At 55.4% G+C, this 12,890-nt stretch overlaps 1 protein-coding gene across 2 annotated transcripts in view; it reads left to right on the forward strand.

The window, feature by feature from the left end:
• PPP6R2 (protein phosphatase 6 regulatory subunit 2) overlaps positions 1-12,890 on the forward strand; it is a 57,667-nt gene that overhangs the window by 13,122 nt on the left and 31,655 nt on the right. For both annotated transcript variants that reach the window (XM_058022571.1, XM_058022572.1), the window contains exon 2: positions 8,166-8,298. The gene's annotated coding sequence lies outside the window, so the exon portion shown is untranslated. The remainder of the gene's footprint in view (positions 1-8,165; positions 8,299-12,890) is intronic.

Raw genomic sequence — 12,890 nt, forward strand, 5'->3', positions numbered from 1 at the left:
TGAGAATGGGGTTATGTAAAATCCTGATGTCAAAGGAGCTGTTTTAATTTTGTGCTGCCACTTGGGAGGGTGTCCCAGAGCTGCCCCTGAGGGAGAGCCTTGCACAGGTCCTGTCCCTTGGCTGTTCCTCATGGCTGGCATGGGATGGGCTCCTGGCATGGTGTGATTAGAGAGCAGAGGGGCTGGGTTAATGGAATTGTGGAATCCCAGACTGCCGTGGGTGGGAAGGGACCCCAAAGCCACTGCAGTGCCACCCCTGCCATGGCAGGGACACCTCCACTGTCCCAGGCTGCTCCAGCCCCATCCAGCCTGGCCTTAGCTCCAGCGTTTGTGTAGGAAGCATTTCCTTTCCTCCTTTGAGTTTATCACCATCCTTGGTGCCTCCACCATTCCTCTGAAGAGAAATCCACAAAGGTCTTGGATTCAGTCTTTGCTGTGTTAAAGATGAATATGGGAATTGTTCCATCTTGGAAGCAGAGACAGACTGTGTTGCTCAGGAGTCTGAGGTGGGAGCCTAAGGAGTTGAGAGAGCTCTGGAATCACTGAGTAGCTCATGATTCTCTTCTCCTGGCAGACTGAATCCCAGAAATATGAGGCTGGAAAAGCCCTTTGGGATCCCTGAGTCCCAGCTGTGCCCAGAGCCCTGAGTGCCACCTCCAGGAACTCCTTGGACACCTCCAGGGATGGGCACTCCAAAGCTCCCTGGGCAGCCCCTGCCAAGGCCTGACCCCTTTCCATGGGAAATTCCTGCTGAATTCCTGCAGGATGGTGACTTCTTGTCTCCCTTGTCCAGCACTCACAGGAGGAGGACTCTGGGATGTGCCTGCAGCCCCCATCAGGGCTGACCTGAGACATTTACAGGGTGCTCTGAATTCTGGACAGTGTTTGCTTCTCTCTCAAGAAAATTTGGGTCCTTTTTAGGGAAGTGAAATTGTGCAGTCAAGAAATGTTGATAACCCAAATGATCCAATTTCTTGGGGATAAAAATACTGGCGAGTGTAAATAGTTGTGAGGTGGCAGTGGGGTGTGATGTATGAGCCTGGCACCGCTCCTCGCCTGCTTTCCTGGGAGTGCCTGACAGCTCTGGGGATGGAGCGGGGCTGGCTTCCAGCTGGGCAGGGAGGCAGAGCAGTGTGGCAGGAGGTGGCAGAGGGCTGGAGTGACCTGTCCCTGCCCTGGCAGTCACCAGGCAGCACTGGGACCCCTGGGCACCCTCCATCTCCTGCAGCTGATGCTCTGCAGCCTCCAGCTTCTTCCCAGGGAGCCCTGGGCAGGGATAACCATAACGACAATAACAACAGCAACAACTGTGCCTCTGCTTGCAGGTGTGGGCAGTTCATTGCCGTCAGGAACTGCACTGGGAAGTCCTGGGCTGTGTTTCCTCTTCCAGGGCTGCCTGACCTTGGGGAAGGACCTGCTGTGGTTGGGGTGACTGACTGGGAAGCCACAGCAGCTGCACGTCCATCCTGTGGTGTACCTGGGATCACAGAGTCAGGGAGTCTCCAGAGCAGGAGGGGACCCCCAGGGATCACAGATCCAGCTCCTGGCCCTGCACAGATGCCCCAACAGTCCCAGCCTGTGCATCCCTGGCAGGGCTGTGCAAACGCTCCTGGAGCTCTGGGGCTGTGCCCGTTCCCTGGGGAGCCTGGGCAGTGCCCAGCACCCTCTGGAATAGAGCCTGTCCTGATGTCCATGCTATCCCTGCCCTGGCACAGCTCCACGGAGATTTGAAAAGATTTGGAGCAGGCTCTGGCAGCACAAGGTGCTGGTTGTGTGCTGGATCAGCTCCTGTGGAAGATTCCCAGAGCTTGGCCAAGAGTTTAAAATAGTAACTGGTCTTGGTGGCTTCTCCAGTTACCCGGATCATTGCAGGGATCTCATGATTTGCATATCGTTTTCCAAATGTCCACATGCAGAGGAAAAGAAATTTGCTGTTGCTCTGACCCTGAGGTGATGAAGGAAGAGTTGAAATGATGTTTGCCAGGAGTGGATTTAGGGATGAGCTGGGGCTGGGAGCAGCTGGCAGCGTTTGGGCAGAGAGGGGTGGGCTGGCTGCTCCTCCACGGGGATGGAATGGGAACTCCAGGAAACTGCCAGAGGGCAGCCATGGGTGGCATCTTGGCAATGAGCAATTCCTGCCTGGGCTGGCCTTGCCAGAGCAGCTGGGGCTGCCCCTGATCCCTGGCAGTGCCCAAGGCCAGGCTGGGGCTGGAGCAGCCTGGCACAGTGGGAGGTGTCTCTGCCATGGGCACCCCCGTGTCCTGTGCCTGCAGGCCTTGTCCCCTCTCCCTCTCCTGGAGCCCCTTTAGGCTGTGGAAGGGCTCTGAGCTCTCCCTGGGGCCTTCTCTTGTCCAGGTGAGCACCTGCAGCTCTCCCAGCCTGGCTCCAGCCCCGGAGCACTCCATGCTCTCTGGACTCTGGCCAGCAGTTTGTCTCAGCTGTTGTTTATTTACTGTTAGAACCAGTGCCTCTGGGAATATTTCAATTCCTGTATTGGGGTTGAGGTTCAGAAGAGTTGATGGAAGGATCTGTATGTATGTATATGTTTGTTTATTTATTTATTTATTTATTTATTTGCTGGAAATGAGGAGGCAGCACAGAGCAGAGCCCATCCCAGTGACCCCATGGCTGTGTGCAGTCAGGGATGGGCTGCAGGAGTTGGTGGGTTAGAGCTGACCAGGACTATCTGGAGTGACCATCCTGGTCAGTTGGTGTTTGTGGTCACTTGGTCATTCTGGCTGAGCATTGGGGCGGTGCCTGGATGGTTTTACAGCTCTTCCAGCCTTTAATGCCTCGATTCCTGGCAGAGACAAGGAGGATTAGGGAAGAGCTGCAGGTGTCATAAACCCCCAAGTTCAGAAAATCAGTGCAGGTGTTGATGGTATAAAACTCCAAAAATGGGAAAACCTCTGGACCATTTTTCCCAGTCTTTGCATCACTCACATCTGCTGGAGAGAAGCTGGAAAGTCCCAACTGTTTTAGGCTAGGATTATTTTTTCCTTTGAGTATATTTAGCTATGGAAGGGGCTGCCCAGGGAGGTTTGGGGTGCCCATCCCTGGAGGTGTCCGGGAAATTCCTGGAGGTGGCACTCAGGGCTCTGGGCTGGGGACAAGGTGGGGGATTGGGCACAGTTTGGACTGGATGGGCTGGGAGGGCTTTCTCAACCTCAGTGATCCTGGGATTTTGTTGGGGCTGCTCTTAAAGCAGGTAGGAAGAGGGTGAATAAATCCCAAAATTCATGTGAGTGGACATTGATTAGGGAATAATTTGTGCTTGTTCTGTTCTGTCACCAGTGCAGGTACCCTGGGAAGTGCTGCTTTTCCTTAGTTCCAACAGCTCAAACTCTTCCTTTATCAGTGAAATCTTGAGGGAAGTTCTAACTTATATAAAAGGTTGAATTTAGCTCATCTGGGCTGATAGTTCTGATCAACCATGATAAAGTAACTGAGGCAGTGGGAAGACTTTAAATTTTGTTAAAAATAGCTGGATTTTATATGTGTCTGTCCTTTTCCAAATGCTCCCATCCCACTGCTGCCTCCTGGGATGTGCCATGGGATGAATGGGAAGGGCAGGAATTCTGTTCCTCTTGTGAGGCTCATGTTTAAGAGTTAAATGGACCTTTTGATTGTTTTTATTGAGGAATTCCTGATTCTCCTCATCCTTTTCCAGTTCCTTTTGCAGGCAGAGAACCTTTTCCTTGTAGTTGGGTCAGAGCAATGGTGGGTATGGATTTGCCTTGGGGAAGGGGCACTGCAGCCCCTGTGCATCCCTTCTGCCTGGGTAATGGGCACTGCAGGCCCTGTGCATCCCTTCTGCCTGGTTAATGGGCACTGCAGCCCCTGTGCATCCCTTCTCCCTGGTTAATGGGCACTGCAGCCCCTGTGCATCCCTTCTGCCTGGGGAAGGGGTGTTCCAGACTCTGTGCATCCCTTCTGCCTGGGTAATGGGCACTGCAGCCCCTGTGCATCCCTTCTCCCTGGTTAATGGGCACTGCAGCCCCTGTGCATCCCTTCTGCCTGGGTACTGGGCACTGCAGCCCCTGTGCATCCCTTCTGCCTGGGTACTGGGCACTGCAGCCCCTGTGCATCCCTTCTGCCTGGGTACTGGGCACTGCAGCCCCTGTGCATCCCTTCTCCCTGGTTAATGGGCACTGCAGCCCCTGTGCATCCCTTCTGCCTGGGTAATGGGCACTGCAGCCCCTGTGCATCCCTTCTGCCTGGGTAATGGGCACTGCAGCCCCTGTGCATCCCTTCTCCTGGCTGCCCTGGAGCAGCAGGCACAGAGCAGGAGGAGCCCCTGGCAGGTGGGGTCTCAGGTTGTTCCCCAGAGGGTGCTGGGCACTGAGCAGGGCATGGTGCTGGCCCCGAGGCTGCCAGAGCTCCAGGAGCATTTGGACAGGGCTCCCAGGGAAGGATCTGAGGGGTGTGTGCAGGTGATCCCTGTGGATCCCCTCCAGCTCAGGATACTCCATGAGTCCAAGGACAGTTGTGTGCTTCCATCCCTGTGCTGGGTGTTGAATTCCCAGCTCCCTTAAGCAGAGGGCACAGGGAGGGATCCAGGCTCTGCCAGAGCCCATCCCTGTCCCTGCTGGTTGGATCAGGGATCCTGGTGCAGGCTCTGGGGTGGGCTCTGAGCCCTGTGTCCTGCAGGGATGTGTTACACACACAGCCCCTGGCACACGTTCTCACAGGAACAGCCACAGAACAACGGGTCTGCTCCTCCTGGGCTCTGCAGATCCTCCAGCAGGGCTGTTCCAGGTGGAACTTCCCTGAGGAGAGCTTGGGAGGGGAGCTGGGATGTACTGAACAGTTGTTCATGACGTGCTAATGTGTAAATGCTTTTCCAAAGGCACTGGAGAGGTTTTTAGTGGGTTTTAGGCTGCTCTGTAACGAGCTTTCCTTACTTGCCTGAGTGGATTCCATGGAAAGTGGATTCCATTCCATATTCCTGTGGAATATCTTGGAGCCATCTGTCCTGAGGCATGGAAGCTGTGGCCAAGGTGGGGAAGGTGGGCTCTGTTCATTGGATATTGTCATACAGATGTGTGGAAAAGCTGCAACACACTCTGATTTCATTCATGTGCTTGCAGCTGAGCTGTGAATCTCCCTTAAAGCTATGGCCCCTCGATCCCTGGCAGTGCCCAGGCCAGGCTGGACACTGGGGCTTGGGACACCCTGGGACAGTGGGAGGTGTCCCTGCCATGGCAGGGCTGGCACTGGATGTGCTTTAAGGTCCCGCCCAAGCCATTCCATGGTCCCCTCATTTATACAAAATGGATTTCACTCTTGATTGATCTTCTCAATTTGTTCATATTATTTGGGCCGTGTCTTTCCAGTGCCAGCCACAGCTCTTTGTGTATATTTGGGATATTTTGGACCAGCTGCTGTCTCATGGGAGGAGCTGCAGGTCAGCAGCCTCTTGCACTCCTTTGGGGTTTGCTCCCACCAAACTTGGGCTGAGTTCTGTGGGTGTTTGGCCAGTGTCCCTCCCGAGGGGACACGGCTCCGTTTGTGCTGCCCTGTGGGTGCTGGCACCTCGGCAGGGTTTGGGTGCTGTGGGAGTGAGGCTGGATGGAGGCAGTTGTGATCATCAGCGGCTGTGCCAGCCCCTTGGCCCTGGGGAGCACTGCCAGCAGCTGCTGCTGCCACCAGGCGTGTCCCTTGGCCAGCAGATGTGTCCTGGTGACACAGCAGTGACATGGGGTGGTGGCAGGAGTCCTGGCTGAGGTGACAGAGCAGTGACAGGGAGTGCTGGCTGTGGTGGCACAGAGTGACACAGGATGGTGGCAGGGAGTGCTGGCTGAGGTGACACAGCAGTGACATGGAGTGCTGGCTTGTGGTGCCATGGCAGGGACACAGGGGTGGCAGCAGTGCTGGCTGTGGTGCCATGGCAGGGACACAGGGGTGGCAGCAGTGCTGGCTGAGGTGCCATGGCAGTGACACAGGGGTGGCAGCAGTGCTGGCTGTGGTGCCATGGCAGGGACAGGAGGGTGGCAGCAGTGCTGGCTGTGGTGCCGTGGCAGGGACACAGGGGTGACAGCAGTGCTGGCTGTGGTGCCATGGCAGTGACACAGGGGTGGCAGCAGTGCTGGCTGTGGTGCCATGGCAGGGACAGGAGGGTGACAGCAGTGCTGGCTGTGGTGCCATGGCAGGGACAGGAGGGTGGCAGCAGTGCTGGCTGTGGTGCCATGGCAGGGACACAGGGGTGACAGCAGTGCTGGCTGTGGTGCCATGGCAGGGACACAGGGGTGGCAGCAGTGCTGGCTGTGGTGCCGTGGCAGTGACACAGGGGTGGCAGCAGTGCTGGCTGTGGTGCCATGGCAGGGACAGGAGGGTGGCAGCAGTGCTGGCTGTGGTGCCGTGGCAGTGACACAGGGGTGACAGCAGTGCTGGCTGTGGTGCCATGGCAGTGACACAGGGGTGGCAGCAGTGCTGGCTGTGGTGCCATGGCAGGGACAGGAGGGTGACAGCAGTGCTGGCTGTGGTGCCATGGCAGGGACAGGAGGGTGGCAGCAGTGCTGGCTGTGGTGCCATGGCAGGGACACAGGGGTGACAGCAGTGCTGGCTGTGGTGCCATGGCAGGGACACAGGGGTGGCAGCAGTGCTGGCTGTGGTGCCGTGGCAGGGACACAGGGGTGGCAGCAGTGCTGGCTGTGGTGCCATGGCAGGGACACAGGGGTGGCAGCAGTGACTGGGGTGTCCCTGGAGGCTCTCCATGAGGATGTGTCACAGCTCAGGGTTGCTGGGGTCAGCCAGGCTGGATCCCTTGGTGTCCTGGCTCTGCAGGCATGTGCAGTGCCTGAGGGAACTGATGGAGAGAGGCTCAGGTTGGATATTGGGAATAAATTCCTGCCTGGGAGGGTGGGCAGGCCCTGGCACAGGGTGCCAGAGCAGCTGGGGCTGCCCCTGATCCCTGCAATGCCCAAGGCCAGGCTGGGCACTGGGGCTGGAGCAGCCTGGGACAGTGGGAGGTGTCCCTGCCATGGCTGGGGTGGCCCTGGAAGGGCTCTGAGGTCCCTTCCCACCCAACCATTCCAGAACTCCTTGGTTGTGGGATGCAAAGCCAGCTGAGACTAAGACAAGTTCTCCCTTCCCACCCCCCCATTGCTCCCTGTCCCAGCTTCTTCTGTGCAATGTGAGAATTCCCTGTGTTCTTCCATGGCTCTTGCAGCCTTGAGCTCTCCAAAGCATCAGTGCCCATTTGAGCCAGAGCTGTGCAGAATTTTGTGGAACTCGTGGCATTTGTTTTGCTGAGGAAGTGTCCCTGTACATGGCAGGGGTCTGGCTCTGCTCCCAGGGAACAGGGACAGGAGCAGAGGGAACGGCCTCAGGCTGGGCCAGGGCAGCTCAGGGTGGGCACAGCAGGAATTTCCCCATGGAAAGGGGTCAGGCCTTGGCAGGGGCTGCCCAGGGAGCTTTGGGGTGCCCATCCATGGAGGTGTCCCAGGAACTCCTGGAGGTGGCACTCGGGGCTCTGGGCTGGGGACGAGGTGGGCATTGGGCACAGCTGGGACTGGATGGGCTGGGAGGGCTTTTCCAACCTCCCTGAATCTGGGACTCTGTCAGACTTTTGGGCACAGATTCTGGGTGACAGAGTTTAGAAATAAAACCCTGAAGAGTTTTTGTTCTGATCAATGCCCTTAGTGTGGGTGAATGTTGTACCTGCAGTTAAGTAACCACTTACTGGATGATGAGGAAATACATTTATATTCACATCACATTTAATTTCCATTTGATGTGGGGACCTGCTGCTGATTGGTCTCTGCCTGGGTGTGTCCCACAGCACACCAGGAATTCCTGGATTTCAGGAGATGGGTTAAAGCCCAGCTTGGAGTTGTGGGGGAGCTCATGGGCTGAGCCAGGCTTGGCTCTTCCCCTGTGATCCCCTTGCACTATCTGTGGTTGTTCTGAGCCTCATCCAGCCTGGCCTTGGACACTGCCAGGGCTGGGCAGTTCATGTTTGCCCAGTGCTGCAGAGGAGGGGAACTGGGATAACTGGGAGGATCCTGAGTGCCCTGATTGGTGATTCCTTGGCAGGGACTGTCAGTCCCTATGATCTTCCTTTGAGCTGAATGGTTCTGTGAAAGTTCATTTAGGGAAAACAATAAAAGCCTTTGGCCCTCAGGTACCTTTGCTTATTAGTAACTTTTAAAAATCTTTTCCAGGATTGGAATCTTGCAAAGGAATTCACACTGGATGAAAACCATTTCCTGAAGCTGGGTCTATTCCAGGAACTGTAACCCAAATGTTTCTCTGTCCGTGGAGGAGATTTCACATTTGAGGAAACTTCTACCGAAGGTAGGAACATCTCCCTACATGTCCTTTTGTCTTGGAATGGGTTGGGTGGGAAGGGACCCCAGAGCCCCTCCTGTGCCACCCCTGCCATGGCAGGGACACCTCCCACTGTCCCAGGGTGTCCCAGTGTCCAACCTGGCCCTGGGCACTGCCAGGGATGCAGGGGCAGCCCCAGCTGCTCTGGCAATGCCAGCCCAGGCAGGAATTCCTCATTGCCAAGATGCCATCCATGGCTGCCCTCTGGCAGTGGGAGCCATTCCCAGCACCTGCTGGGTGCTCAGTTCTGGTGGCTGCTCCTGGGATTGATCCTGGTATTTAATGCCTTGAGTCATCTGAGAGGGAATTGTGGTGTCCCAGGGATGTTCCTGGGATGGAGTTTGGGCTGAGGGGCTCGGTCCCTGTGTCCCTGTGCCATCCTGGAGCCTGGGCTGCCTTTTTCCCCATGGAAAGGGGTCAGGCCTTGGCAGGGGCTGCCCAGGGAGCTTTGCAGTGCCCGTCTCTGGAGGTGCCCAAGGAACTCCTGGAGGTGGCACTCAGGGCTCTGGGATAAGGTGGGCACTGGGCACAGCTGGGGCTCCGTGGGCTGGGAGGGCTTTTCCAGCCCCAGGGATCCCGGGGTTCATGGTGTGCTGGCCAGGAGCCTCCCTAGAACCAGGTTCAGCTGGGAAAAAGTGTCCCTCAGAACCTGAGCTCAGGTCCATAGTGGCTGGGAAGGGCATGGAGCTCCTCTTTCCCTGCTCTCCTGGGCACTGCTGTGGCTGCGGCAGGAAATTCCCTGTGGAGGTGCCACACCGTGCCCTCATTGTGGGGCAGGAAAAGGGAATGGGCTGGAATGTCTCACCAGAGTTCCCAGGGAGGAGTGGGAGCTTTCCAGCAGAGCAGCTCAGGCACACAGCAGGAGCTGCCCTCTCTGCAGCAGCACCTCCATTGTGGATTCACTGCCCTGGCCTTCCCTGGAGCTGTGGGAGCAGTGCATCCTTCCCAGAGCCAGCAGTGCAGTGGCTGACTCGGGCATTGTCCTCTTGGGAATTCCGTTGGGAAAAGCTCCCCTAATGCTCCAGAGGGAGAGATTTGATGGAAAACAAGTTCTCCTATGGAAATAGGGCATGAGTTAAAGATGCACAGACTGAAATGGTTAGGTGGGATATTGGGAAGGAATTCCTGCTGGGGCGGTGGTGAGGGCTGGGATGGAATTCCCAGAGAAGCTGTGGCTGCCCCTGGGTCCCTGGAAATGTCCAAGGCCAGGCTGGATGGGGCTTGGAGCTCCCTGGTCCTTGTGACAGCTTTGGTAGGCTCAGCCTAATTATTTTTGTGTCCCAAGCAGATGTTGATTCCCTGCTGTTCCTCTTGGGAGCAGGGATCCTTCTGGGATCACTCCCAAATCCACTGGTTTGGGATCTGCCTGTGCCTTTTCCTCTTTCTGATTTGTGCTGATTCATTTCTTCCCTTTCATCCCGCTGCTGAGTCACCAAAGGGAGGGAGTTTTGCTCTAAAGCTGTTTGGAAGTTCCATGCCCAACCCTTCTCTGGGAATTCAGCTGAGCCACTGATCAGCCTGGCCTTGTCCATCTGTGTTTTCCAGGTGGATTTTCCAGTGGTGGAACAGTTTGCTGGAAAAGCTGATTTGGGGGTTCACGTTCAGCAGGTTCAGTGAAGTGAGATTTTGTTCCCTGGAGCTGGGATAACTGTTACTGGATAACTGGAATTAAAGGTGGAGAGTTCTTGGCTGGATGTGTGGTCCTGGTGTTCTCCAGACTGCTTCCCATACTGGAATTGGAGGGAATTTCCTATGTTTTGGGGTATTTTTTGTTGCTTTGTGTAGCAAAGCTTAAAATTAATTATTCTTATGGGGGAAATAGGGAAGATTTTGTGTTAAAACTTGGTAAAAAAAAAAAAAAAGAATAAGGTTTAAATTTCCATCAGGAATCTGTGTCTGTCCAGGCTAAAACCCACCCTGGATGAAACTGGGACCTGTTCAGCTGGGCCAGAGCTGCTGGAGTTGGGGTGGCTTTGGGATTTTGTACTGGGTGTTACCGGGATGGCGGGAGGATCCCAAAACTCTTTTTGGGAATGTCCCTCCTTCAGCACTTCCATGTGTCCCCACCTAGAAAAAACATCCAGTGATTTATTTTAGCAGGAATGATCTTAAATGGACCTAAAAAATCGGTAAATCTTGGTAATTTTGTCCTGATTTCCAGGACACATTACCTGGGGGGTTCCTGCCCCTCCCTGTTCACTTTTCCTGGTGCTGGAGTGCACAGAGCACTTTGGAAAGGTTGGAAAATGCTGTGGATGTTTTCTCTGTGCCTGTGTTTGCTGGCGCTCAGGTGACACAGATCTGGCTGGGAACAGCCCTGGGAGAGATCACAGCAACCCAGGGCCTGGATACTCCGGGAGCTGTGGGATCAGGGGGGCTGGGAAAGTCACCTGAGGGTGACCCTTTCCCCAGCACCGTGTCCCTGTGCCCCTTTGGAGTCACCTGACACTGACCCTGTCCCCAGCACCGTGTCCCTGTGTCCCTTTGGAGTCACCTGAGGGTGACCCTGTCCCCAGCACCACACCCAGGGTCCCTTTGGAGTCAGCTGACACTGACCCTGTCCCCAGCACCACACCCAGGGTCCCTTTGGAGTCAGCTGAGGATGGCCCTGTCACCGACACCACACCCCCAGCCTGCTCCCCTGCTGTTCCCACTGCAGTCCCCAAAGGGAGCCTTGGTTTCCTGGAGCTGCCGGCAGCAGGAGCCTGGGTGATCATCCATGAAAAATAAATAATTAAAGGACAAATTCCCCACTGGAATTCCGAGGCAGGAGCTCCTCGAGCTCAGAACATTCTGTGTAAAACATTGATTTTGTCCTTTATGCAGATGAGCAGCTCTGGGGCAGGTACTGTCCAGGACACGGCTTTGGGGAGGGGGTAAAATGAAACAAAATTAAATACAATAAAATAACATATAACAAAATAAAATAAAATATGTGTCTTCCCCCTAGCTCCTGAGCAGGTGGAGAATAAGAAAAAGAACTGAACAGAACAGAGGTGGCAAAAGGGGTCCTTTGTTTGGGGTTTTAAGCAGCAAGTGCATTACTTGTTGGAACTTTCTATAAACTCAGCAGGAATTCTGTTGGCAGGGAATTGAATATTCCCAGCCCTGAGGAGGCAGGGTTTGTTAGTCTTGGAATTCTGTGTTGGAACAGGGAGATTAAATATCTCCTGCATTGTCCCAAAATTGAAACACCCCAACACTGTTTTTTATCATGAATAGGAATTCATTTATGGGCTGGAAACTGATGCTGCTGTGCTGGGACAGGGGAGCTTCAATCCAGTTGGGGCTCAAAGACACACCTACAGAAATCACCTTCCCTGGTGCCTCAGGCTGGGGAGGGCAGGGATGGATGGGATATTGGGAATGAGGAATTGTTCCCTGGCAGGGTGGGCAGCCCTGGCATGGGGTGCCCAGAGCAGCTGGGGCTGCCCCTGCATCCCTGGCAGTGCCCAGGGCCAGGCTGGGCACTGGGGCTGGAGCAGCCTGGGACAGTGGAGGTGTCCCTGCCATGGCAGGGGGGGCACTGGAGGGTCCCTTAGGCCCCTTCCCAGCCAGCCATGCCAGGATCCCCTGAGCCTCAGTGCCCACGCTGAGGATCTGTAATTGCTGTTGTTAATGAGCTGTCCCAGAGCCCGGTGCCCACAGGGGTTGCTGTGGGGCTCTCCTTGGCTGCAGCCTCACTGCTCCTTCCCAGCCCTGCAGCTCCTGCAGAGCCTTGGTGGCAAACACAGGGCTTGGGGGGACACTGGAATTTCCCTGTGGGGCTGGGAGATGCTCCCTGGAGAACAGCTCAGGTCCAGCCCCACAGCAGGAACTGACACAGAGCTGCCCTCCTGGAGCCCTCGTGGCTGTTGCTGTTATTGAATATTCCAGAAATAAAATCAGCAGCTGGGAAGCGCTGTGGGTGTCCACTTGAACAAGGGAAAACATCTCTGCTTTACTGGTGGCAAGAGTGACCTAAATTTAAGCACTGAGATGAGAGAAGTAGCAGATGCCATGGAATCAGAGAGTTCTGGAATGGTTGGGTGGGAAGGGACCCCAGAGCCCCTGCAGTGCCACCCCTGCCATGGCAGGGACACCTCCACTGTCCCAGGCTGCTCCAGCCCCAGTGCCCAGCCTGGCCTTGGGCACTGCCAGGGATCAGGGGCAGCCCCAGCAGCTCTGGCAATGCCAGCCCAGCCCCTCTCCACTCTCGCAGGGGAGGTCAGGCAGCTTTTCCTGGAGATGTATAAAAAGTTCAGGAAAGCTGTGGCATTGCCAGGATTACAATGGGTGTCAGTTTGGAAGGTGAGAATTCTGTGTGGATTCCACACCAATGGAAGGAATATTTCTGCATTTGAGTTGACTGAGCCCCCAAACCTCCTTCACTGAAGGCCTTTGGTGCCAGATTCTCCCTCGGTGAATTTATAACCAAGCAGAGATGGTTAAAAATACCCAAAGAACAGTTTGTGAGGAACACACCGAGCCCAGCAGTGCTGTCACTGCAGTGTCACGTAGGTTGAACATTCAGATGGCTGCTCCCAACTCCAAAATTCAGTGCTGAAATCCCAGAATCC

The sequence above is a fragment of the Melospiza georgiana genome, chromosome 4 (assembly GCF_028018845.1).
Source record: "Melospiza georgiana isolate bMelGeo1 chromosome 4, bMelGeo1.pri, whole genome shotgun sequence".
NCBI lineage: Eukaryota > Metazoa > Chordata > Aves > Passeriformes > Passerellidae > Melospiza > Melospiza georgiana.